The sequence below is a fragment of the Neopelma chrysocephalum genome, unplaced genomic scaffold (assembly GCF_003984885.1).
Source record: "Neopelma chrysocephalum unplaced genomic scaffold, ASM398488v2 Primary Assembly neopelma1_97403, whole genome shotgun sequence".
NCBI lineage: Eukaryota > Metazoa > Chordata > Aves > Passeriformes > Pipridae > Neopelma > Neopelma chrysocephalum.
The window spans coordinates 1-3,892 of record NW_020926044.1 but is presented as its reverse complement, the minus strand read 5'-3'; the positions used below and the strand labels follow the sequence as shown (position 1 = coordinate 3,892).

General features: G+C 63.7%; 1 long non-coding RNA gene across 1 annotated transcript; it reads left to right on the top strand.

The window, feature by feature from the left end:
- Positions 1-480: 480 nt before the first annotated feature.
- Positions 481-1,517, top strand: LOC113961852. Its single transcript, XR_003532396.1, has 4 exons — positions 481-540; positions 699-800; positions 1,156-1,258; positions 1,464-1,517. It is a non-coding gene; the product is annotated as an uncharacterized LOC113961852 (long non-coding RNA).
- The last annotated feature ends 2,375 nt before the right edge of the window (positions 1,518-3,892 follow it).

Genomic DNA, 3,892 nt, shown 5'->3' with positions numbered 1-3,892 from the left:
ACTCCTTTGGGACGCGCCTTTGGCCTCTGGGCCCCGCGGCAGCAGCGTGGGGCTGCACCACAGCATTGTCTTCCACACAGGCTAAGAGCATCTGGAGCATGAATGAAGGCCTCCTGGAGCTACTGCAGGATGCAGACACAGACGTGGTTCAGATGACCCTCTCTTCGTTCATCAACGTGCTCTCATTGAAGACCATCCAAGTATCCAGCCCTACTGCCCTGAAGATTCTTGAGGCGCTGCGGCCACTCTTTGACAACGTAAGGCTCTGTGTCCCTCATCGTGGGCACTGAGTGCTGCCAGGAAACTTTGGGCCCAGTGTCTTTTCAGGCCTGTGCCCCGGTGGGCCTGGAGAAGCCAGGGCTGAGGTCTTTTGCTCTTCCTTTGCAGCAGGAGCACAGCCAGCTGCAGCAGCTCTCCATGGTCCTCTTCCGGGAGGTGATGCAGGCAACAGAGAGGAGCAAGAGCCTAAAGCCACACATCTACCTGAGGCTGGTGCCATTCTACTTCAACTGGCACGATGAGAACCAGCGTGTGGCAGAGGTGAGGACTTGTGGGCTCTGGTGTCCCCATGGCAGGAGGCTGCTGTGCCTCCTGCCCTGGCTCATGGTCGCCTGCAGCCTCCTCCTTGCCTTGGTGCAGGGATGTGGGTCCTGTGCCCTGGGCTGCGATGCCATGGCCCGCTCTCTGTTGCTCTGCAGGCCTCTCGGGAAGCACTGTTTGGTGCAGCCAGGTTCCTGAAGTGGAGGGATCTTGAGCACCTAGTGACCATGGAGCAGCCATGGAAGTTTGGCGAGTGCCTGGTAAGGACGGCCCCAAAGCCCCAGCCCCTGATGCCCAGTGTGTGGGGCTGGCACGGTGCCTGTGCCCCACGCGCTGCTCCCTTCCCTGGGGTGTGCGGGCTCTTTTCCAGGCTCCCCTGCCCCCGCAGCCAGGCTGCCATGGAGCTCCGGCCCAGCTGGGCTGTGGGGCAGGGCGGCCCCGCGGCTCCCCAAGAGCACCCAGCCCTCTGCTCCCCCCAAAGCCCAGCCCCAGCGGCTGCTGGCCGGGCCTCAGGGCTCTGCGGGCAGGGGAGCCCCATGCTGGGGGCAGGGAGCGCCCGGCCAAGGGGCAGAGCCTGAGCCGAGCCTTCCCTCCCTGCCCTGGCACTCTTTGCAGCTGGAAAAGGACAGGAGCCGAGTGGGCCAGTACGTGCGCCAGGCCCTGCCGTTCCTGGAGAGCCCAGAGGAGCCCCTGCGAAAGCTGGCCATCAAGTTCCTGGGTGAGCCACAAGGCCGGGGTCCCTCCCCGCCCCGCTGCAGCTCGGCCCCAGCCCCGGCTGCTGCAGCGGCAGCAGGATGCGGCCCAGGGCATGTGGAGCCCCGAGTGGCCTGGGGCCTGCTGCCGCCCTGGGCCAGCCCAGCCCTGGGGCGTCCCCATGCGGGGAACCTGTGCCTCTGGGGCCCTGACAGCCTCTGTGTTCCCAGGGATCGCCGCCAGGTCCATGAAGCAGGAGCAGCCAGAGCTGCAGCTCATCTGCCAGGGTGAGGGAAGGCACCTTCCAGCTGATCCCCTTGGGCCCTGCTCCCTCCTGGCCATGGCAAGAGCTGCCTGGGATGGCCCGGCCAGGAGGGGCTCCTCGCGTCCCCACACCCCTGGGCTCACCTTGGCTCTCTTTCCTTTCTCTTCCAGCCCTTCAAGGCATGACTGATGACAGCCCTGCCGTTTCAAACCTGGCACTTCAAACGCTCTACATCATCAGAGCTGTACGGAGAACTCCATTCTTCCGATTTTGGTAGTCTCCATTCCTGCCTCTTCAAGCCCATAGAGGCGTGACGGATGACATCAGACTCACCATGGCAGGCCTGGCAATTCAACACTGCTACGTGCTAAGAGCTGTACAGATGGCTCCCTACTCCAGATTCCAGCGGCTCCAAGACTGGCTGTGCAGGGCGTGGAAGACCCGGCCTTTTCCACAGGGCAGTGTCTGCCTGTGCTGCTGCAGCTCTGTGGAGAACTAATGCGGGAAGCTCCATCTCCTGGGGCCACGTGAGCCTGTGGGGAAGATGCTTCTTCCCTGCAAGCACTTCCTTTGAGCCCAGCAGGGAATATATCACACGTATTATCACACACAGAGGCCCAGGAGCTTTTTTTTTGGTGCCCAGTGTGCACAGGGCCTTGGGGAAGAGGGGAAAAGGGCTCCTTGTGCTCAGCAACACTTGCCCTGCTGTGCAGCGTGCCAGCAAAAGGGAGCAGAAGCCCCTTGGCCTTTGGTGGTTCTGCTGGAGCCTCAACGCTTGCAGCAGAGTGGAGGGGCAGAGGCTGGAGGTGTGGGGATCCCTGAGGACCTTGTCCTTGGAGATGGCCACAAGCCCTCCCCCAGCCAGGAAGCAGCGTCTGTGTCCTGCCTGTGTGTTGCTGGCTGGATTGCTCCGGGCTCCCAAGTGCCTCTGGAGCGGCTCCTCTGGAGCTCCTTCAGGGCTGCGCCACTGCCGGGCAGGTTGGCGGGGCTGGGGGAGACCCGCAGGGGAGGGGGCGCTGGGAGGCCAGGAAGGGGTGAGGTGCTGCAGAGGCCCTGATGGGACAAGGGAGCGGGAAGCCTTGAGGGGAATCTGGGAGGGGGTGGGTGGCAGAAGGCTGCGAGGGGACAGACTGGGCAGAGTCCCCGAGGGGCAGGGTGGAGGGAAAAGGCCCCAGGACTTGGGGGGCAGAGGCCATAGGCAGCCCCCAGGCAGCCACCTCCTTCCCTGCCAGCCGGCTGCTCTGGTGCTTTCCCGAGGCATCTCCCAGCCCTGTGGCAGAAGCCCTGGAGGCCAGGCCTAAGTAGCAGGGTGGGCACACCCCCAAGGTGGACAGGCTGGCCTGGCTGGGGACAAGGAGGGCAAGGGGGCCCTGCTGGGGCACGTCTGGCAGGTGCTGCCGGCCAGGGGCAGTGGCACGGGCAGGGCTGGTGGCCAGCTCGGGCCCCCGCAGCTGCCCAGGCCACGGGGCTTTGGCCGACACCCCGCTGAGCCAGAGCTCTGGGCCCACAGAGCTGCTGCCACCACGGGCAGGGCGCTGGGCTCCTCGGGCAGGCCTGCGCACTCGCTGCTGCCCAAGCGGCTCCGCGCCCCACACACAACAGCACCAGAGGCTGCCCAGGAGCAGCAGCACCCACAACGCCAGGGCCTCCTCACCCAGGCACCCACACCCGCCAGGACGCCAAAAGTGGCCAGACTGTGGGCACAATTGCACCCGCTTTGGCAAAAGGCTTCAGGCCAAGTGGCCACCACAGCTTTCCAGTGACTCCCCAGCCTCACAGCAACCCTGGGCAGCTTCAGCTGCAGCCTGTCCTCCTGACTGACTTCAATGGCCCTGCTTGAGGCTGGACGTACCTTCCACACTCAGCTGTCCCCAGCCAGTGCCATTGGTACCATCCTTAGAGACTCTGCTGGGACACCAGCCTCAGGCTGCAGCTGCTCAACCTCTCCTCCACGCAGGCACCTTCAAAACACGGCCATGGGCTTCTAAACTCTACGTCCAGCACTTGAGGGCAACAAAGGAAGAAGCAGCAGAAGCTGAAGCAAAGCAGGGCCTCATGTGGCAGAGCTTCAGGGATGGAGGCAAGGAAGCACTGTGGTGTCTGCTGAAAAGATGACCCAGTTCACCAGCTCACACTTTGCTGCTGGACGTTCCTCCTTTGGTCCTGCCGGAGCCCATTCCCTACCAGTGCATGGCCCTGCCTTGTTCCTGGATCCAATCTCCGAGACCCCTGGCAACAAGTGGGCCCTGTGTCCACCTGAGAGCAGAAACTGGCAGAACGTCTCTGCTTCCAGCACTCCTCTTGGCTGCTCCTTCAGGCGGGTGGCACCTTCATGGGAGACACAGAACAGCTTCTCATCCCAGACTTCTCCCTGTCCCCTGCACTTCCCCAATG